The sequence below is a fragment of the Camelus ferus genome, chromosome 19 (genome assembly GCF_009834535.1).
Source record: "Camelus ferus isolate YT-003-E chromosome 19, BCGSAC_Cfer_1.0, whole genome shotgun sequence".
NCBI classification, from domain to species: domain Eukaryota; kingdom Metazoa; phylum Chordata; class Mammalia; order Artiodactyla; family Camelidae; genus Camelus; species Camelus ferus.
The window spans coordinates 37,114,270-37,137,938 of record NC_045714.1 but is presented as its reverse complement, the minus strand read 5'-3'; the positions used below and the strand labels follow the sequence as shown (position 1 = coordinate 37,137,938).

At 41.7% G+C, this 23,669-nt stretch overlaps 1 protein-coding gene across 6 annotated transcripts in view; it reads right to left on the bottom strand.

The window, feature by feature from the left end:
• Positions 1 to 23,669, bottom strand: part of RALY (RALY heterogeneous nuclear ribonucleoprotein) — a 77,166-nt gene that overhangs the window by 35,236 nt on the left and 18,261 nt on the right. For 3 of the 6 annotated variants that reach the window (XM_032462138.1, XM_032462137.1, XM_032462142.1), the window contains exon 2: positions 7,295 to 7,377. The exons of 2 other annotated variants lie outside the window; for them this stretch is intronic. The gene's annotated coding sequence lies outside the window, so the exon portion shown is untranslated. Of the gene's footprint in view, positions 1 to 7,284; positions 7,378 to 23,669 lie in introns of all 6 variants that reach the window. One more of the 6 variants, XM_032462139.1, reaches the window with a different exon arrangement.

Sequence of the window (23,669 nt, the reverse complement as noted above, 5' to 3'; positions counted from 1 at the left end):
CAGCAGTGGATCAGGGCTGTGAGTGGCTCAGCATGGGAATGGGCTAATTTGGAGAGTCTTGTGCTAGTTTAAGAGCATCTGGATCCTGTACCAGCCAGAGCAAATCAAACAGGAGTGCTTATGAAGCGCTTGTTTCTAAAACAAGTATGAGCTGTGTTATTGACACAGGCCACAAGGGAATTGAGAAGACTGTTGGAGGAGATGTTAAGAAAGCTGACATGCTTTCAGTTTCAATCTTTGCTACTACATACATATGGCTATAGCTGACCTTGGCTCCAAAGAAAAAACCCTAGACTGAGACACAAGAGACCTGGGTTCTGCTCTGAGCAGGTAGCATCATCTCTCAGGCCTGTTTTTTCTTTCGCCTCCAAATACAATTATCTATGTGCTTACTCTATCATCACTATTCTCATTTTCAGACGATGATTAAGCTAATGCTGGCAGGAATTTGAATTCTAGGTCTGTTGTCAAAGCCCGTAGTCTTTCTACTCTGTTGCATCATCTCTCAGTGGCAAGTAAGGGGGTCAGACCAGGCAGACCAAGGCATTTCTGGACTTGAAAATCTTATGATCCTTAGTGGCCTGAAATTGTGGTTTCAAGAGTATTTTAAATACATACTCTAGTGCTAGACAAAGCCTGGCTAGTTAAGGAGCCTTCTCCTATTAATGAAATCTTCAACACCAAGGGCAAAGCTGGCGTACAAACCAACTTGAGAGCCAGAAGAGAGTAGACAAGAAATTTTAGGAAGCCCTGAAGAGGCCCTTAGAGAATACATATCCTAATTCATTTTACAGATGGGGATATGGAGCCTACAAAGAGAGAAAGGCTTGACTGGGAACATGCAGAAAGTGGGTAATGGAGGACTCTGGGTCCTATGCTGCATGGGCTCATACTTTTTATCTACTCAGTCTTCAACTTTTGGGCCATTCTGATCTTCTCTTTGATATTTCTTTTCCAAATGCTGGGTGACAGGCAGGTCACTGCCCCTGCAGTAGACTCCCAGACACTTCTTATTGTAGATAATGGCTCTTTCTTTCTAACTGTCCCTGCTGCAGCCTTAAGCAATACTAAAGCTTAGTCTCCTTTGGCTCTTCCTGACTTTTTTTTCCCTTTAAACTACAGACCAAGTACCTTTGGAGGACAAAACTGGAAGAGACACATCAGCAATTACAGATCAACTTTCTACTTTCTCATTCCCTCTTTTTGAAGCTGAGGAAACTGAGGCCCAGAGATATTAAATGCTTTCTCAAGCTTGAGTTAGGCTTAAGAACCTGGGTAACAACACTCACCTCCTACTACAAAGTGACACTGAACACGTGGCATCAGAATTTATTTCAACTGCTAGTGGTTGAACCTCAATCAAGACCAAGTATTTTTTCATCATCTCCTTGTGGCATCATAGTAACCATACAGGCATTATTCCCATTTTGCAGATGAGGAAACTACAGCTCAGAGAGGTTAGTCACACAGGAAATAAATGTCAGAGCAAGGATTCAAACCTTTGGTTTTAAAGCTTCCTCTCTTTCTCCAGCAGCATATGGCCTAAGGTTTTTAATAATATATACAACAGTGGGAAAGATGCAGTTAATTAATCTTCCCAAAGACCAGTTATACTGTAGACAATGTTCATCTCTTGCCCTATGCACTTGGTACAGTAAATCTTGACATTATGCTAATTGTAGAGATGGTGAGGGGAGGGAGATGAAGGTAGAGAGGAAGAGTGGAGACTCTAATAATACAAAATGACAGATAACTCAAAAGAAGCAATTTCTGCTTTTGTGTTAACCTGATCTTTGTACGATAGATTTGGGGTTTTTTTTTTTTGCATTTGCCCCATGAGATCTTAAGTCTCCTTTATTCATGTCCTACTCATCTCAGGATTCTAATACCACAGGTGCTGATGAACCTTGGTTTCCTAATGTATTGTTTCCCAGCTTGGGTTTTTGATCTATTGGCCTTATTCTCAGGCTCAGAACCTTACCTCTCTGCCACAGTCAATGTCCTAGTTTGATGTGACCTATAAGACCTGTGAGTCCCTCTTCTGTCGGGCATGCTGCTCCAGTGGGACAGAAAGATCCTCTTTAGTTTTAATGAAAACTAGGGAAGGAGTGGCACACAGGGCCTAGATCCTTGTGTACACTACTCTGTCCCCTCAACTGAGCTGGACCTTATTGCTTTCCCTTGACAGCAACCCTCAAGAAAGCCAACTGTCTCTGGAACCAAAGTAATAAAATGTGGGCAAAATTGCTGGTTGGGGAGAGAACAAGAACAGCTGCTTCTAATAGGAGCTGCTCTGATGGCCTCCCTCAGATTTTCTCTGTAGAATTCTCTAAGAGCCAACTGACGATTACACTGACAGACAATGAACCTCAAAGCTACAAAATCAGCTCTGATCAGACATTCATCCCCCACACCTCGAAGGATGATGATGTATTGCTACTGCTCTTGGACCTTCTCAAACTCCAACCGAGGTTCCCCAGAACCATAATTACTAACATTAACAGTCCTTTGCATGCATACAGTATCTAACAGTTTTATCTAGCACTTATTTGGAATGTGCCTTACACAGTTAGCTGGGTAGAAACTGTTACTCCTTGTTTATAGAGGAAGAAACTGAAGGGCACAAATAAGTACCCAACAAGTCCATGAGTTGCTTAGATCTCTTCCCATATCAATATTTACCTATTGGGTCTGCCTTTAAGACTTATTTCTTTGATGGAATCAAATCTCTGCTTAGAATCTCACTCATTAAGAAGCAACAGAGGTATTCTGCAAGGCCTCCAAAACAATTTGCCTCTGAAGTCTGTGAGGTGGGCAGCTGTCTCCTCCAGTTCTGTATCAGGCAAAATTTCCTCAGAAGTCTGGGGAGCTCTTGGCTTTCCGTATGTTACCCGACTACTTTCTACACCACCCCATCTCAGGCCCACCTTCACACAAATGGGGCAGGCAGGATCCACGTTGCCCATATGGGTTGAGCCCTAGGCCCCTTCCTGTTGGTAATGCATATACTGCTGACCACTTGTCTTCCCCACTGTTTTTGAGTTAGGCCCTCTCTGAGTCTCCAGATACTGCTCCAGAGACTACATCAGGAGCACATGACAGCCCACAGGTCAGTCAAGCCTGTAGAAAAGTTTCATTTGGGCTGCACAGTGCCTGAAAAAAGTAACCTAAGCCAGAAGAAATTAGGAAAAGAAGAGTAACCTAAACCCAAAGCAAGCTAAAGTTAGGAAATAATAAAGATTAAAGTAAGAAATCAATGGAATAGAAAAACAATGAAAACAAAAGTTGGTTCTTCAAAAAACATCAACAAAATTGACAAACCTTTAGCAAGACTGACCAAGAAAATAAGAAGATACAAACTGCCAAAACCAGGAATGATACCACTGTTGACTTTCCAGAGTATATAAGATTATAAGGAAATAGTATGAACAACTTTAAGCCACAAAATGAGACAACTTAGACAAAGTGGACAAATTCCCAGAAAGACACAAATTATCAAAAGTGACTCAAAAAGAAATAGAAAATCTGAGTAGACCTATAACGAGTAAAAAAAAAAAAAATTTGAATTAGTAATTAAAAATCTTCCAACAGAGAAAAGCCAAGGCCCACATAGCTTCACTGGTGAATTTTATCAAATAATCAAAACACACACACACACACACACACACAAACACACTAATCCTTCACAAACTCTTCCAGAAAATAGAAGAAGGATCACTTTCCAACTTATGAAGCCAGTTGTACCCTGATACCAAAGCCAGACAAAGACATCACAAGAAAACTACTGACCAATAGCCCTAATGAAAACAGATGCAAAAAATCTTCAATAAAATGTTAGGAAACCAAACCCAACACCATACAAAAAGGATTAAATCCCACTTGGTGGGATTTAAGTGGGATTTATTCCAGGAATACAAGTTTGGTTTAATATCCAAAAACCAATTAATGTAGTGCCATGTTAGTAGAATAAAGGACAAAAACCAAACAAAATTCAACATCTATCAAATAAACTAGGAATAGAAGAGAACTTAGCCTGATAAAAGTCATCCACAAAAATATCCTACAGCTAACATCATACTTAATGGTACAAAACTGAATATTTTCTCCCTAAAACTGGGAAAAAAATAAGAGTGTCTACTCTCACCAATTCTGTTCATCATTGAACTGGAGGTCATAGCTGGTATAATCATGCAGAGGGATTTTTTTTTGTTAATGGATGTCAGAGGCCTTTTTCATCACAACAGTCCCTCCCTATTCCCTTACCCTGCTTTATTTTTCTTCATATGTACTTATTTGTTTTTCCTCCACTAGAATTTAGACTACATGAGAGAAAGCTATTTTCTTCACTGCTACATTTCAAACACTTAACACTGTGCTTGGCACATGGTGGACAGCCAACAAATACAAACTGTATGAATGAATGTCTTTAATAAGTTCATATACAAGACAATATTAATAAAGGGGGGAAACAGGAACCATTGGCCCAAGAGGCTGAGAAGGACCAGGGTTTTACGTCATGGGAAAGAGCCAATGTAAAGTAATAGAAAAAAATCTGGTTCTCTTGAGCCAGATTCTTCAAAGTTCTACACTGAGCTCTTTCAATCACTGCCTGTGTGACCCTCTCTAAGTCTCAGTAATTTACAAAATGAGAGTATCACCACCTATCTCCCAAACTGTTATCAAAATGAAATCAATTTATGTAGAGCATTCAATACAGCACCTGATAATATAGCAGACACTACAAGTAATTATACATTCTCTGATACCTCTGGCCTTCAAAAAGAACCTAGAACTACTTTAAAAATTACCTAGCCCCACCTTACTGAAGTACATAGATATCTATAGGGCTGTTGCCCCTAAAACATGGCCTTCATACTCATTTTAACTTCATGATTCTTCTTTTACCTCTCCCTGTTAGCTTTCAGTTCTCACCTCTAGCTGCTGCTAATATGCTAGCTCCTCCTCTCCTTTTTATATGCTGCTCTTAATCTTATGGGGGTTTAGAAACCAGATTGCTAAGCAATTTTACTTGTTACAACATGTGAAAACAGGAATAAATTAGTGATGTACAAGGCCTTAAGGATGACAATGCTTTGCTTCCTTCTTTTTAATAGTTGGACTCTGAAAAATTGAGATAAATAAACCACTATATGGATATCAGTATATTATACACTTTTTTATATGGAATCATTTATATTTTAAAATAGTCAATAGTGGAACTTCTTCACAGGGCAGTTGTTACAAGAACAATAAGATGCAAGCCTGATGCCCAGGTCATGAAAAGGCCAGAAGCTATAGAACTTTTAGATCAACCAAGACAAAAAGAGGTGACAGCAAGAGCTTGGAGTTTCAGAATAGGAGGGAAGATTGGCCAACAGGGATTCCAAGAGCATCAGGTTGGGGGAACAGACCCCTGTGTACCCTCAGGTAGGCCAAGGGAAGAACAGAATGCCCCTTCTTACAGTGAAGAGAGTGACCTATATCACTGGCCAAGGGCGAAGAGAGAGATGGTGAGAAAACGAGAATGCCCATGGCTTCTGATACAACACTAGACTACAGCATAAGTATTTTTTTCAGTAGCACTTGAGGCAGGGCAGGGTGGGGAGGGAGAGGTGGTAAGGCAGGGAACCTAGAGCCAAAATAGGAATAGCCCTCCTCTTCTGAGATGACAGCAGGTAACATGGCAACAACTCAGTGGAACTAGTCAGTGAGTACAGACACATGCTGAGGATGGGTTCTTGAAAACAGCTTATCTGTACCAGCAGTGGTCTTGGAACCAGGCTGTATGAGTGCATTTAAACCTGCACTCTGCAGCCCACATGCTGCAAATCATGGTTGCCGATACTGCCTGGCTTTGTCTCTGTGCCCTAGAAAGACTGAACTTGGGGAAAGACTGAACTCTGGGTAGGGCCTGCAGAAGAAGGGAAGGAGGGAAGGGCACCGGAGAAAATTTACAGTGTAAATTTCCAGAGCAAAACCTTCCATTTTACTTTTGGGGAGTGGGGTGGCAAATAGTTCAGGGACTGAGATGCCAGGAATACTTGTAACACTTTCTTCTCACTTTCTCTCATTTCAGTCATGCTGTTTTACAACTCACAAAACTTTCCAATTTACATTTCTCATTTGATTTTCTACTACATTCTGCATGGTTGGTGTACACAAAATAAATATGTGGAGGTGTGGGTCCAATTTACAAAGAGGGAAATGGATATTATCTAAAGGCAAATGTTGAGAGAGAAGATAAAAGTCTAGGTTTCCCAACTGCAACTCAGCTCTCCGGGTCCCTATCTATACTGGCATGTGTTACAGCATCCCATGTGTTACAGATGTTTTCTTCTCTTTCCAGTCATATTTAGCCTAAGCCTCTGCTTGCTTGAAGGTTCTTCGTATCTTTCAGCCTCTTGGCCCCCCTCACTAAAAATGCCATTGCTCAGAAGGGACCCCTAACTCCTACCTGGCCTGCTGGGCCCCTCAAATAGCTAAACCTCCTTTCTGAATCCCTAAGGAGATCTGTCTTCTTGAACTTTATTAGAAAAATTATGATGCCAGGGATTTCAGTAATCCAAGGAAAGTCTGCCAAGTCAGAGTGAACAATGGTATTCAGTTAGACTGACCTGGGTTCTAATAGTTTTATGGATTCCCAGGTGTAAACCCTAGGCAAACTAATTTTCCCGAGCCTCAACTCCCTCACCTGTAAAATGAGCTTTTGTCTAATTTAAAAGAGATCCATAACACAATTGGCTCTTCATGTGTCGATTTCTTTTCTTGTCTCATTATCTTCAGTTTTCCTTCTAAGCTTCCCCATCATACAGCCCCACTCTATCGCCCCATCTTCACCACCACTCATGATTACATTCTGCAGGATTGATAAAACCACAAGATTTTCTGAAGCTGACTCTGGGCTTGGTAGGTCACAATCAAGACAGAAATCAGGAATGTCTCTAAGGGCTCTGAAGTCATGTTAAGAGAACTTATGAGAGAATGGGCTTAGCTGCGAGGTCCGGGATACCCCCCAGCAGAAAGCAGCTGGCAGAGGAAGGAGCTGCTTCCAGAAGGAACTGGGCCTGCTTTGCTTTATTCATGGCAAATGATCCCAGGCTGTCTCATGGCAGCTCTAAGAAAGCAAGTTCAGTTCTCCCAATACAGGAGGCTGCTTATGACAATCTTTTAGGCACAGAGTAGGAGAGTAATTATTTCTAAGTACCTGTACTAAGGGTAAAACTAAGCCCCCAATCTAGTTATCCTGTATCTTGGCCCAAATTTGCCCAGAGTTTGCCTAGGTACCTTCACTCACCAGTACCAAGGCTGAGCTCAGCCAGCAATTTCCTCTTTTGGGTTACAGGGTCAGCACCAACTGCCTTAGGGAACAGAGCTCACCTATAACAGAGAGAGAAGTCAGTCAGGATCTTGCTCAGAACAGGCAACAGACAAAGGTCCTGCCCTTACATGTCTTGCATCCTAGCAAAAGCTAGGTTAATAAGTAAATACATAATTTCAGGTTTGTACTGAGTAGTATGAAGAAAAATAAACCAAAAAATTAATAAATAAAGCAGAGTAAGAGAAGGAAGAATGGCAAGGAGTGAGAATGGGGTCTATTTTAGATAAAATGGTCTTTCCTGACCATTTTATGGTGACTATTAGACAGAGACCTGAATGCAGTCAAGAAGCAGGCTCTGCAAAGGTCAGAGGGAAAAGTGTTTCAGAAAGGGGAAATATCAAGTGCAAAAGACCTGAGGCAATGTTAGGCAAGAATAAACTTGCTATGCCATGGAACAAGACAGTCAATATAGTTAGAATGCAGTGATGAGGAAAATGAGGTTCCAGGTATACATAACCTGGAACCTAGCTAGGACAAATTTTCAAGCACTCTGAGACTGGTTGCAGGTTTCTATGCTCATCCCCTCCTCTACTGGGTAAAGATGGTTGAAGAATGGAGAAACTCCCATATATACTTGGAATGTGGGATAGAGGTAACCGGGTAAGGAGAATAGTAGCACATGCCAGGCACTACTGTAAACCCTCTATTTGTATTAACCCTCTATTTGTATTAATACTTACAACACTCTTTTAAGGTTGGTGTGCTATTAAATTCCCCATTTTACTAATGGGGAAACTGAGACACAGAGAAGTTAGTAAATTTTCCAAAGCTGCACAGCTAATAGATAGTAAACCTGGGACTTTAACCCCAGAAGTCCAACCTCCAGGGCTTGCCCTCTTAACCACATATTATACCACTTCTCAAAAACAGAAGAAAGAAGACAGGAAACATGTTCTCTAGTCCTAGCTGACATGAATGACTCAAAGTCCCTATTTACCCTCAAGCCTGAGATCCTCTTTATTTTACTTACAGCCCAGGCTTTTTACTGAATACCGGTTTAATGACTCCTGAGTCCTTCAGCCAGGAGTTCCAGAGGCTACTGGAATCATAAAACTATGATGTTAACAACAGCCACTGAAAAGCCACTAACATTTAATACACACTTTAAATAAACCTGGTATTGGGATAAGCACCTTACATGTACTATGTTATTTCAGAGAAGAAGTGATAGTTGCTCTTAGACATGGGTAGAGGGACCTGTGGGGGGATCCAGTCCTGGAACAAAGCATTAAACACAAGGAACTAAAGGATCTCTGTAGGCCAGGGTCAAAGTACAAAAGCAGAGGCACTAGACGGGTGGCTGGTTAGGAATGGACTATCAGCACCTCCAAATAACATGTCAACAAACTGAACTCATCTCCAACTTCCCAGCCCCTACGGTTCAGTAAATAGTGTAAAAATTCTCCCAAGTACACTTTTAGACTCCGAATGTTCATGCTCTCCAACTCCTCTTTTCTCACTCCCCATTCCCGCTATTACCAAGTCCTTGTGGTGTGTGGTTTTGGGTTGGTGTTTTTTTTCTCTAAGAGCTCTGCATCCAAACCATCTTCTTTATTTCCTGCTGTGTCAGCTTCCTCTTGGTAGGATCTTATTATCTCCTGCCTGCCTGCACTGCTGGAACATTTCTTAGAATTTATTGACATTACAAGGGCAAGCTCTTGTAGTAGCCTCTTCCCTGATCTCTCTTTCACTAGTCTCCCTCCACCCCTCCCACTTCAATTCACTGGCCCACACTGGCAGACTAATGTTCCTAATGCCACTCCCCTGTTCAAAAAAATCATGGTTCCCAGTCACCTAAGCTTTGTTCTCTACAGACTCTCATACCATGGTCTGGTCATCCATCATCTGCCACACCTCTACTGTGGGCTTTCCAGATCCCATACTTTTGTGTCTATGTTGTTGTCTCACCTGGAATGCCTGTCTTCATTGGTACATATTCAAATCCTTCTTAACCTTCAAGGGCTAGCAATCCAATGAATTTAATTTATTCTGAACATTTTCTCACCCTTCTCTCTGTCATGTTCTTGAAACATCTCTAGCTATAACTACATCTGGCTCTGGCTTCACCAACCACTAAACCCTCAGCACTACAGTTCCCCTATTCTTCTTCCTTGTAAAGATTCCTGCTGTTCCAGAGAATGAAGACCTAGTCAGTTAAGATTTCTGTTCACATTTCTGCTACTCTTATCATACTCTGGATCTATCTCCTAACAAGAGACCTGAGTTCATATCTGAGCCTCAGATTCTTTAACTACAAAATTAGGATACAAATCCCATCCTGCCTACAATACAGGGATTTTGTCAGAATCAAGGTAATAACAGAAGAAAAAGGAAGAGTTAAGATGGGAAACTCCCAGACAAGTCTTTATTAGCTCTTTTGGTCAGCTGCAAAACCCCAAGTCTTCTATCCAATCGACCAAAAAATACTGCCAGGGCCTAGTCAGCCATGGTCCCATCTCTGGGATAGTGGTTATAAAGGATGCAGGAATGAATGAGAACAATCCTTATCCTTAGGCTCTTTGCAGTTAAGGGTAGGACTGTGTCAACTTCCTACAAAGGACTACTTAAGAATATTAGGTGGGACCTAATAGTTCCAAGAGTGCTATGTATTGTAAAAGTGGAAAAAGAAATCAGTCTGAATAGAAGTGACCTCAGAAGCTTCATAAAAGCAAGGGCTTAAGCAAGGCCTTGATGCAGGGTGACAGAAAAATACGGGATACTATGCACCAGGCACTGGGCTAGATGTTATGCTTATTAATCCTCGTAATACTCTGTGAAGCAAGTGATGGCATGCCCATTTTATGGCCCAGGTAACTGAAGATGGGTGAGGCTAAGTTTACTATTCAAGGTCAAACAGCTAGTAAGTAGCAGAGCTAAGATCTGAACCTAGGTCTGCTTTACTTTAATCCAAAGCCTATGTGTTAGCCTACCTCATGGTCTGCCTTACTTACTATGTAGCAACATGAAAGGAGGCCCAGATTAACTGTGAAGGATTAAAATCCAGTGATTTGAATGGGGGGCGGGGGTGTGAGGGGAGAAGAAGAGGTTTACTGCTGCTATGTTTTTTCCGTAAGACTGTGACCTTATGGCAGGTTTAGGGTCTTATTAACTGGAATAGCCCAAGTATCTGACACAGAGCCTGGCAAGTAGGAGACGCTAAGTATTTGGGGAACTTGCCAGTGAATAAAATACCTGCCCTACTAATGTTGTTCTAAGGTCCAAAATCTCAAGCTTCATGTTCTGACTCTCAGCCTGAATACCTCTAGTATCTGCCAGCTGATGGTGCCCTTTTCCCATACTTGTTTTCAGGAGTTAGGGGAGAGATGAAGAGAGGTGAGAAAAGAAAAGGATAAGAAAGGGAAGATGGGTGTTTAACACAGAAAAGAGAAGTAGAGGACAGGATAAAAGGGAGAGCAGATAAAGAATAACTGGATAACCTAGAGGAGATGGACAAGTTTCTGGAAACATACAGTCCACCAAGACTGAATCAAGAAGAAACTGACCACTTGAACAAACCAATCACTAGAAATGAAATCGAATTAGCAATAAAAAAACCTCCCTACAAATAAAAGTCCAGGACCGGACAGCTTCACCGGGGAATTCTACCAAACATACAAAGAAGAACGCATACCAGTCCTTCTCAAACTCTTCCAGAAGATTGAAAAGGAGAGAATACTCCCAAACTCATTCTATGAAGCCACCATCACCCTGATATCAAAACCAGGCAAAGACACTACCCAAAAAAGAGAATTATAGGCCCATATCACTGACGAACACAGATGCCAAAATCCTCACCAAAATATTAGCAAATAGAATCCAACAGCACGTAAAAAAGATTATACATCATGACCAAGTGCGGTTCATCCCAGGGACACAAGGGTGGTTCAACATACGCAAATCAATCAATGTAATACATCACATCAACAAGAGAAAGAACAAAAACCACATGATCATCTCAATAGATGCAGAAAAAGCATTGAAAAAATTCAACACCCATTTATGATAAAAACTCACCAAAATGGGCATAGAGGGAACATATCTCAACATAATAAAAGCTATATATGACAAACCTACAGCCAGCATAGCACTCAACGGTGAAAAACTCAAAAGCTTCCAACTAAAATATGGGACAAGACAAGGATGCCCACTATCACCACTCCTATTCAACAGTCTTGGAAGTCCTAGCCACAGCAATCAGGCAAGAGAGAGAAATAAAAGGGATCCAAATTGGAAAAGAAGCGGTAAAAGTGTCACTATATGCTGACAACATGTTACTATATACAGAAAACCCAAAAACTACTAGAGCTGATCGAAGAAGTCAGCAAGGTAGCAAGTTACAAGATTAACATTCAAAAATCAGTTGCATTTCTTTACACTAACGATGAATAAACAGAAAAAGAAAGTAAACAATCCCCTTTAAAATAGCACCCAAAGTAATAAAATACCTAGGAATAAATCTAACCAAGGAGGTGAAAGAATTATACACAGAAAACTATAAACCACTGATGAAGGAAATTAAATAAGACTTTAAAAAATGGAAAGATATCCCATGCTCTTGGATTGGAAGAATCAATTTTGTTAAAATGGTCACACTGCCCAAGGCAATCTACAGATTTGATGCAATTCCTATCAAATTACCCAGGACATATTTCACAGAACTAGAACAAATCATAATAAAATTTACATGGTACCATCAAAGACCTAGAACTGCCAAAGCATTACTGAAGAGAAAGAAAGAGACTGGAGGAATAATTCTCCCAGACTTCAGACAATACTATAGAGCTACAGTCACCAAGACAGCATGGTATTGGTACAAAAACAGACATATAGACCAATGGAACAGAATAGAGAGCCCAGAAATGAACCCACAAACTTTTGGTCAACTCATCTTTGACAAAGGAGGCAAGAATATACAATGGAATAAAGACAGTCTCTTCAGCAAATGGTGTTGGGAAAACTGGACAGCAGCATGTAAAGCAATGAAGCTAGAACACTCCCTTACAACCATACACAAAAATAAACTCAAAATGGATCAAAGACTTAAACATAAGAAAAGATACAACAAACCTCCTAGAAGAAAATATAGTCAAAGCATTATCTGACATACACCTCAAAAACATTCTCCTAGGACAGTCTACTCAAGCAACAGAAATAAAAGAACAAACAAATGGTGACTAATTAAACTTACAAGCTTCTGCACAGCAAAGGAAACCATAAGTAAAACAAAAAGACAACCTATGGAATGGGAAAAATTTTTGCAAATGAAACTGACAAAGGCTTGATCTCCAGAATGTATAAGCAGCTCATATGACTTAACAAGAAACAACCAAACAACTCGATCCAAAAATGGGCAAAAGACCTAAACAAGCAATTCTCCAGGGAAGAAATACAAATGATCAAAAGGCACATGAAAAAATGCTCAATATCACTAATTGTCAGAGAAATGCAAATCAAAACTACAATGAGGTATTACCTCACACCAGTCAGAATGGCTATCATTCAAAAATCCACAAATGACAAATGCTGGAGAGGCTGTGGAGAAAAAGGAACCCTCCTACACTGCTGGTGGGAATGCAGTTTGGTGTAGCCACTGTGGAAAACAGTATGTAGATTCCTCAAAAGACTAGGAATAGACTTACCGTATGACCCAGGAATCCCACTCCAGGGCATATATCCAGAAGGAACCCTACTTCAGAATGACACCTGCACCCCAATGTTCATAGCAGCACTATTTACAATAGCCAAGACATGGAGACAGCCTAAATGTCCAACAACAGATGACTGGATAAAGAAGATGTGGTACATTTATACAATGGAATACTACTCAGCCATAAAAACTGACAACATAACGCCATTTGCAGAAACATGGATGCTCCTGGAGAATGTCATTCTAAGTGAAGTAAGCCAGAAAGAGAAAGAACAATACCGTATGAAATCACTCATATGTGGAATCTAAAACAACAACAACAACAACAAAAACAAACAAAGCATAAATACAAAACAGAAACAGACTCATAGACATAGAATACAAACTTGTGGTTGCCAAGGGGGCGGAGGGTGGGAAGGGATAGATGGGATTTCAAAATTGTAGAACAGATAAACAAGATTACACTGTATAGCACAGGGAAATATATACAAGATCTTATGGTAGCTCACAGAGAAAAAAAATGTGACAATGAATATATATATGTTCACGTATAACTGAAAAATTGTGCTTTACACTGGAATTTGACACATTGTAAAATGACTATAAATCAATAAAAAATGTTAAAAAAAAAAAAAGACAAAAAGGAAGGGAATGACTGGGCAGGATTAAAATGTCTGACGTCTACACTTTGGGAAAGGTTTCTTTTTTATTCTGATTCCAGAAACAAAGTTGTTTTTTGTTTTTTTAAGAGGAATAGTAGGAATTCCTCCTTATAAACTTTAAATGAAGGGAACTTGCTTATCCAAATCCCAGACTAAATCTGTCAGCAGGAGGTAAAGTGAAGCTCCTCAGGGATCCCATCCTCAGTTGTCACCACTGTCTTTCTCCAGCCCAACCCTCACTCACCCGGTTTACGCTGAAGCTTGCAGAAATCAGAAGATATGCAGGTTCTTCCTCTATTCCTCTGCTTCTTCTACAAGGGTTACTCCAGGCTAATCAGCCCTGGGAGTCTAACCTTCCCTATGATAAGGAGATACAGACATCCTCTGGACCCAACCCCACAGCTCCCTATCATGAAAGCTTTGTTGAACCCTAAGGGGAGAAGTGCTTTTCCCTTTCTGCTAAATTTCTCAAATGTGTGTGAATGTACTGGGATGAAAATATGGATGAAGGAGGTAAGGTCCCTTCAGAACTCTCTAGATCCTGGGTTCTAATACAGCTTGACCCACTTTAGATCTGACTTGCATATTATACACACACAGCCTCTCTTCTTACTAAATTAGTAGAAAACGGATAAACAACAAGGACCTACTGTATAGCACAGGGAACTGTATTTAGTTTCCTGTAATAACATACAATGGAAAAGAATCTAAAAAGAAAATATATATGTATATGTATAACTGAATCACTTTGCTGTACACCTAAAACTAGCATTGTAAATCATCTACACTTCAATAAAAAGTAAAATTTGAAAATAAATAAATTAGTAGGGAGAGCACTGGGCTGAGAGAATACCTAAAGGCTAGTTCCAGCTCTACCTCTAATTCACTGTATGAGCTTGTCAAGTCATTTCACCTTCCTGGACCTTAGTTTCCGTATCTATAAAATTAGGTTGATAGTATCTACTCTTCTGAAGGATTTCCTGATGGATCAAACAAGACTGTTAAGAACAATTTAACAGTTCAAATCTACTTGGTTTGATATGAATGGCAAAGGAATGAGGGGATGATTTCTTTCAAAAATGAAATAAAATAAAAAGAGGACTGTACCACCTTTCAGTTGAAGGGATCTGCTCTGACTAAAAAGAATCAGGAAGAGCTGTGGAAGACACAGTGTCATTGTCTATACCTCCATCAAAAGACAGTCAAGGGGGAGGATACAGGTCAGTGGTAGAGTGCGTGCTTAGCATGCACAAGGTCTTGAGTTCAATACCCAGTACCTCCATTAAAAACAAGCAAAACAAAATAAAATAAAGACAGCCAGGCACCAACCGAGACAGAAAAAGCTCAAGAATTACTTGCATGCAAATCCCAACAGGTTCAAGTAGAAAGAGGATAAGAACCATGAGAAATCATATATTGCTTAGGGAAAGTAACAAAAAGTAGTAATGACCAATTTAGCAGTGAAGAGCTCAGGCTCTAGAATCAGACCTAGATCTGAATCCCAGCTCTGTATCTGATTAGGTTTGGCCTTAGGCAAGATATTTACATTTACGTTCTGTGCCTCAGTTTCTTACATTTGTTTTAAAAGATTTCCTACTTCATAAACATGTTATTGGGAGAAATAAAAGAAACAGCATGGGAAAGCCCTTACCTCAGGGCCCGGCATAAGTGACTCACTGATAGGTATTGTTTTTCCATTTTAAGTACCACAAAAGGATGAATCAAGCAATTAAAAAAGGCCTAGGAGAAAGGTAAAAAAATGTACATTTGCTATTACCTATTATGTATCATGCCCTAAGCCTTAATTATTCTCATTTATTCCCAATAACCTTTTGGAATCCATAGAATTAGCCCCATCTTACAGAAGGAAACTGAGCCTCAGAGAAGTAATTTGTCTAAAAACTACACAGTTGAGAAACAGAACTTACTTCAATAGGTCTGACTCAAAAGACTGTTCTTTCTACTACATATATATACACCTTGCACTTTCTCATGCTCAAAAATAAGCTCTGCGTATCAAAGTAGGTTCCAATAATAAAAGTTTTAGGGAATGGACCCAATTCTCCCATTGTGTACTTGATGAAGCAACTGTTGGTTTTGCATGCCCGGGGAAAAGATGGGCAGGAATAAAATGCAACTGCACCATCAAGTTCCAGAGTTGTGGACTTGAATTACCAGACCCTCCCAAGGGGCTCTCAGATTTGTTACAGTAAAAGAGGAGATAGGGGCTTTTGCCAAACTGGATACCACAATCTAAAGGACAAGATATTCTAAGATTTAACAAACGGGCAAAAAGCCACGAAAGGTACCTAGACTGAACTAAAATACCTGATCAAAATCCCTTATACTGGGAGGGAATACAATGCTATGAACACTTTTTCCCCTCAAGAGTCAGCATGTACTGTGTCCTGAGTGTACATACTGTCCCTATTTCTGGGAAGCACTTTACTATGGCCCAGATGACTGCAAGTTAGTTTGAACAGAAGCACTCCTTCCCTTGGGCCAAACTATTATTTTGGAGCATTCCATTGAAAAAAAGAGGTGGGGGAGCAAGCAGGTTCTTACAGGAGTATATGGAAACCAGGAATCTACAGCTGACAAGAAGGGAAAAGAAGCCAGAAAGTGAATTAAGAGAAAATTCTGGCAAGAACTAGGGCCTGGATATCAAAGGCTTTTGGAAGGGTGGAGAACCAAGCAAAAGACCTAGGACAAGAAGGGGGTGCTTCAGGGGGCTAAGGAAAGATTTTGACAGAAGAAATTATCTCTTACATTTGTAAAACAACTTTTTTTTTTAAATAGCATGTCCCTATAGAACCCCTGGTGTTTAAAGCACAGCTATCTCCAGGGGGTGCAGGAAGACTGATTGAAAGAGGTGTTTCTGAAGTGGTGTCTTCCTTGGGAGAGGAGAAGAAAAATGGAAGCTGGATTCTTTAGGCCTATGGGGTGGCAACCAGGGCAGGAGTGAGCAGTCACAAGAGATAACCACAGCATAACCCAGGCTCAGTCAGGCAGAGCTCATCTGCAGGTAGCCTCAGACCCATTTCAGCCACAATCAGCACAACTGCCCACATCCAGCAGGGAATACAAGACTGGCCACAGAGCAAACAATCCTTGTCTCAGGAGCCACACTTGCCAATCTATTTTAGTTCTGTTCCAGCTTGCTCCCAACCTCTTGGCCTCAAAACTCTAACTGCTTCAATCTTTGCAAGGCCTGCTTTCCCCAGCCTGGACCAAACTCTATAGTCTTGCAGTTCTACCAGACTCCTCCCTCCTCACAAGAATACCTGACCTTGACTCTTGTGACTAGTTCTACTTTGGGGCTGCCTATGCCCTGGCATAATAAACCAACTGGCTGTGTTGCCTTGGAGGTTAAAAAGATGACCTCACAACATAATAAAAATGCAGCCAGGTCACAAAATGGTTCAGTAAAACCCTCTTCTACTCCCCAACAAAGACAGGTGTCAGGATGCCCAGCATATCACAAAAAGACGCTCTGGAGGGCAGCTGGTTTCTTAATGACAGGTGATATTAGAGCCCTTGAGCCCAATCTTTGTCCATGTGTGAGAACATTATACATGCCATAAATAGATGAAACTCAATCCAGTCTCTAGGCTGCCTGGAGGAATGTTCAGAGAACACAACAGACATGCAAGACAATCATTCTTGCCTCTGCATTTTTGGGGTAGTTAACAGTATTTCTCCTTCCTCAGCTGAAGCTGTCTTCAGTTTCCCCCTCTTCCTTCCCTAGAAGAACCAACCCTGCAGGAATCATCAAGGGAGGCACAAGTAATTACTGTTTTCTTTTCTCCATGCTAATGAGACAGTTGGATGGTTCCCCTTCCCCCTCCTGAGTTGAAGAGAGAATCTAAGGCTTTATAATCTGTAACCAACACACCAAAGCTAGGACCAGACAGTGCTCTGCAACTGAACTGTGCAGAAGATGGCTTTTTGTCCCTAATGAGACCAGAGCTAGAAGAGGCCCCACCATTCTACAGAAGGGGTGGTAAGACCAGAGTGAGGAGAGGATCTGTCCAAATTCACAGAAGAAAGGCAGTGGCAGGGCCAGAATCAGTCTCCTTACTCCCAATCAGGGCACTTCCCACATCATCTAGACATTCTATGGCACAGAATGACTTTGGAGGTGTCCTCAACATGGAACCTGGAACTGCAAGTTTCAAGCTCACATATCGGTTTTTGAATAGGTATTTAAAAGCAATGACAATCCTCTGCAGAAGTGGACTCAGCCCCAGAACCCCAGTACCCCAGTTTAGGGCAGGGCAGGGGGCGGGGGAGTATGGCCAAGATCTGAGAGACAATGCCAATTTTACACCAAAATCAAAATCACAAGTAGATGGTCAGGCAAAAAAAAAAAAAAAGAATCTATGAATTTTAGTTGGGATTCAGCTCAGTTACATGAAGACTGTAGATACCATGGGTAGGGTCCAGAACTAGCCTTAAGAATGAACCTCAAGTCTGGTGAGTAAAGAACCACTTTAATACAGAACACTAGGACCTCAGTCCGCTAGACAGATCCTCATTATTTCACAGATGAAGAAACTGAATCTAGCACTGTTGGGAGCTTCAAGGGGAGGATCCAAAGTAAAGCAGCAGACTGAGGGATGCTATGGCCCAGAGCTGGCCATCACCTGTCTGCCTAGCCATGGTCAGAGAAAAAGGAAGACAGGGTCTCTGGGAAAAGGAGCCAGAATATATGTAAAGACTGTGCTAAGAAGAAAATGGTTCAAGTTTCTAAACTGAAATAATCTGTAGATTCTAATAAAAATTTTTTTTTAATTTCTTACTTTTTTAACCTGAAGATTGGCTTCTGTCAGCCCCTAAAATCTCTTCGCTTCCCTCTCACTGTCTATCCTAGCTGTATCATTTCAGGTTGGATTCAGCAACTCAAATCCAGTCCTCAAACTAATTCTGATTCCAGGCAGGAAATATTTAAAACAGCCTTGGCCCTAACTCCCACCCCCTACCCACAGGGCCTGGATGTCAATGCCTCCTTCCTGTCTCTTGTACCACAGAGTTGACTGTGGGGCTCCTTGTGGTAGACTAGGATATTGCCAGTGCTGACCACCCAGCTTCACCTTCCAGAAGGCATAAAATCACATGCTGTTTCTACAAATTGGCCCAGGTCCATGTGAGAGCCCCTGCCTTAGGTCACCTGCCTAACACCTCAGGCTGTCCTAGGACTAAAGTCCAGCTCTGAATCTAAGGTTAGGCCTTCCCACCAGTGGCCATTCTTCAGAGACTACCTGCCAGCCTAGACTAGTCCTTGAGTATGCCACAGCCCCCACCCTTCTGCAGGAAAGGCAGCATGTTATAGTAAAAACAGCACGCATGCAGACCTTAGGTGTGAGCCCTGGCTCAGGCTGCCAAAACCGGGTATCCTTAGGCATTGTTATTTAACTGCTCTCCTGTTTCCTCTTAAGAGCTTTGATTACTGTTTCTTCCACAACTCTTCCTCTACTTGGGATGAAGGAATATTTAGGTATTTCCCTGTATCCTCAATGAGTCAGTCACTGTCTACTGAATGATCCTCTAAACCTAAGTTCTCACATCTGTAAAATGTTATCTGTGATAGTATCACCTATCTCAGAGTTAAGAGATAAATAAACAAAAAAATAATAATTGCCCGGATCAGAGCCTGGCCCTTTTCCCTCTACTGTATCATGGATGCCAGGGCCAAATGTTTGCCTTTACTGAACCAGACTGCCCTTCCTAAAGACATTATGCCTTGCTGAACCCTAGGGTCAGCTGAATCTGACCCCCAAGGTCTGTTCCACTCCAGTAATTAGATTGAGTGCCAGTTCCTGGAACCCTGCCAGTGAAAAATAGCTAGAAATATGACTGTTCTCCTCACAGTCAAAGGCAGTGAATTTGAAGCAAATTTTGAGTATGGACATACACAAATATTCCAGATTGAAATAAGGAGGGAAAGCCTAGATCCCATGAGGTGGCTAAAATCATTTGAAGGGCCCGAGAAATGAAACAGATTGGCTGAAGTCACATGATAAGTTAAAGGGAGAGATGAGTTTGGAACCCACCACTGCAGTCTCCTTTCTAGAGTTTTTTCCCTATCCTATACGGCAGATGCACAATGTTGTAGGAAAAAGGAAGTGAGGCATAGGGGGTTCAGTGTAGTGGCAGGGAGAGGCACATAAGGGATGTCAAGTGGTACTTATGTAGCTGCAAAAGGCGACTGAGAAATAAATCCAGCCTTTAGTTTTGCAGGGGTCTAATGTGCTCTACAAGTTAAAGGGTAGAAATAAATTCAATCTGGCCAGAACAAGTGCTGGCAGTTAGGGAAGGGAACAGGATGTCCTCAAAGTATCCTGAGCCCCTCTCCCACACCACCAGCTGTTCCAGGAGAGCAAAACCTCTGCCCACTTATCCCCAACTTCACAACTCAAACTATGAACTATGTTCCAGATTTTCTAGGATATCTCTTTCCCAAAAGAGGGCCCTCAGACTTATAAACTGTGGGGTGAAATACAGAGAAGTAGCAGAGTAAGAGTTCTGCTCTGTGAAGAAAAATCTGATTCTTTTGTTTTATTCACCATATTCACCTGAACTTCTGGGAAGTTAAAATTTGCCCAAGGTCACAGAGCTAAAAAGTGCAGATCAGGACTTGCTTGCATCCTGTGTCCTTTTGTGACCATGATGACTTTCAGCAGCTTTGATCTTTACAAAGTTTTGAGCAATAGGTAGGGGAGGTGTTCTCTGTTAAATCATGCTGTCCCTTCCTCTGAAAAGTCTCATTTGACACCTCCAATTCATTTCAGGCTTAGTCCTGACATTTATCTGCTCTTACAGAACTTTTATAATTACCTTCTAACTCAGAGGTCACCAAACTTTTTCTGTACAGGGCCAGCAGTCTCTGCAGTATTCAGTTCTGCCAATGTAATATGAAAGCAGTCATAGATGAACAAATGAGTGTGGCTGTATTCCAGTACAATTTTACAAAAAAGAGGCAGCAGACTGATTCAGCCCACAGGCCAGTTTGCTGACACCTGTTCTACCTAATCTACTGTCTCCACTCACCCTGTCCCCCAATCCATTATACACACTCATATCACAGCCCTGCACCCTCAGTAGATCCCCTTTGCCTATAGGATTAAGTTTAAACTCTATCTTCATCCTCTACCATTACCTTCCCTGCATACTGTACTCCAATCACAGCAGGCTGCCACCAGGCAACTTCTTACCTTCCACCACGCTCTTCCCTAACACCTGCATTGCCCTTCTCCATTCCTTTGCCAATATTACCTATTCAGGGACAAGCTCAAATGCCAACACCTGTGAGAAGTCTTTGCTTGGTTGTGCCTTACATAATTAGTCACTATATGGCTGTCCCTCACTCACGAGTACCTCCCCAACTCCCTCACAATTCTAAGCTTCTCAGGGGCAGAGAGTATGTCTTTTTCAACTCAGTACCTAACATAACACACAGTGTCCACTGACTGAACAGGCTTCTAGGCTGAGAGGAAGTCACTAGAACATGGGGATCTTTGGTTCTAACAGAATCATGAGGTGTCTCACAGCATCAACAGAGCATCAGTTGGCTTCAAGGGCTGGCCCCCCTCCCATCCCATCATGTTCCTTGTCTAGCCAGGTAACTAATTAAGGTAGGAGCCAAGACCAGGCATTTCACTAGATGACTCTAGCCTATTCTGAGAAATGTGAAGAGGGATCCTATTTTCAGAGCTCCTTGTCCCTGACTTCAAACTGTATCCTTAATACCAGACATAAACTAATCCCACATACAGATTTAGCCCTAGATCAGCAACAGCTTTCTCACACATGCAGATCCTTGGTCTCCAAAGGCAGGAGATTTCACCCAAGCCTGACGGAAAGGCTCAGGGCATTCAGTCCAATCTCAACTGAAGAGAGAACTCAAAGGTATGCGGTAAGAATCATCAGGAGCATGGCCTCTGGATGCAAAAGGATCTCTATTGAGATTAAGGGGCTCTGGACAAGCCTGTAACCCCCAAGTGACTATCCTAGTTTGGGGAAGCTGTGAGACCAAAGACTAAACTGCTGATGGGGAAAAACAAAACAAACACACAAAAGAATTTTTCTCCTAAGCCCAGAACAGAACAACATTCCATCTGGGTAAGTAAGCTTGTCACAGGCATGGGGTACTTAGCATATCTGCCATTCCAGGATTACAGCTGTCAAGTTTTAATTAGGGTAATTAGAGTTAAAAATGTAATTTCATTTCAGGGGTATTTTGAACAGATTCCATTAATTTTTTTTTTTTTTTTTTTTAAAGAACACAGGAAGGAGGGGAAGGCTGAGTGGAGCAGAGGATTTTGCCATCAGAGAAGCAAAGCCATGTGCCTGGGCCAGGCAAGCTTTCAAACCACTGCCAAGAACCCCCAGCATCTCTGCAGGCTTGGCCCAGGGGACAGAGGGCTGCTGCTCTTCAGCTTTCCTCCCTAGTTTCCTCCCTGAAATTAAGTTTTAGTCCACATCTGCTAATAAATCCACCTCCTTCTCCCCACCTGCTGCTCTTATGTTACTGCCATTCAATGGCTACACTCATAGCCTTAAGTTTAGCAAGAGGCAAGGGCTGTCAATCTGATTTGCTACAAGTTAGGGACTACACTAATGTCCATCCCTTTATCAAGGGTTCTTGGACACATCTTTATGCTTTTCTTTGTGCTAGTTCCCTGGTCTGGAGTGCACTCCTTGCCTTGCCTGCCTCTATTCTTACTCTTCCTTCAAAGCCAGATCACCCCACCAAAAAAAAAGAAAAAAAAAAAAAAGAGAGAGAGAGAAGGGGGAAGGTATAGCTCAAATGGTAGAGTAGTAGCATGCATGAGGTCCTGGGTTCAATCCTCAGTACTTCCTCTAAGAATACATAAAATAAACCTAATTACCTACCCCAACCAAAAAAAAAAAAGCCAGATAAAAGTTATCTCCTGCAGGAAAGCCCACCCTCATGCCTCTGTGATCCTAGAGCCCCTTCTATGTGCCTCTATTAAGACATACACAGAATACTGTGTTTTGTTTCCCTTTCTGTCTGATGCTAGATTGTGATGGACTGGGTCTTCATCTGGGAATCCTTAGTACTAGCACAAGCTTTGACATATTGGAAATACTCAACAAATATTTGTTGAATGACCACCTATAGGGAGAATTTGGTCTGATCACACTGGTCAAGTTAAGCCCTCAGGTTCTGCAATGCCTAGAAATACCCAATCATGAGTCCCTTCCTCATCCTTGCACAGGGCCAATTCAGACACCTAACAGCCCTCCCACTGATCCCAAATGATTGATTTCTCCCATTAGAGCCTGCTCATTCCTTAGGGACCTTGGAAAGGAGATGAGAAGGCCAAAGCAAGCAGATCATCTCCCCTCATCCTCCTCAGCACTGGTTTTAAGGAATTTCCTCTAGTCTCTGAAGGGTTCAAGGGAGAGCGCCTGAGTTCCAATTCAGTCTGTAGAAGCATAAGGGATGGCCCTAGTTTAAAAGAAAAAAAAAAACCAAAAAATAGTTCACAGGCTTAGAATCAGTGCTGCAAATGCTCAGAAATGTTGTAGTATAGTACAACAGAGAAAAAATACGTGACACAGGGCAGCCAAGTCACTTTGCTGAGCTTCAGTACCCCTTTCAACCTATCCCATAGGCTGGTAGGGGAAATGAACACACAAGGAGGCTTAATGCAGTATTTAGCACTAAGTGATTTTTCCATCTGAGGAGGGGGCCTGTACTATATACCTAGCACTGTATTTATTATGTATGAGTTTATAAAGGTGAAGAAAACAATCAAAAGGGAATACAAGTTATCCGTTTCCCCATTTGCTCAGGACAGCTCTGCCTGCTGGTCCCTAGGGAGGAGGGTTATACCAGCAGAACCCTTGTGTTGACAAGTGTAACCAGATCCATTTCATAGTAATCAGATTCTCCCTAGCTAGGAGCACTCCTCCAGCCTCCTCCCAGGCTGCCAAGGCCTGGCTGCAGGCCTAT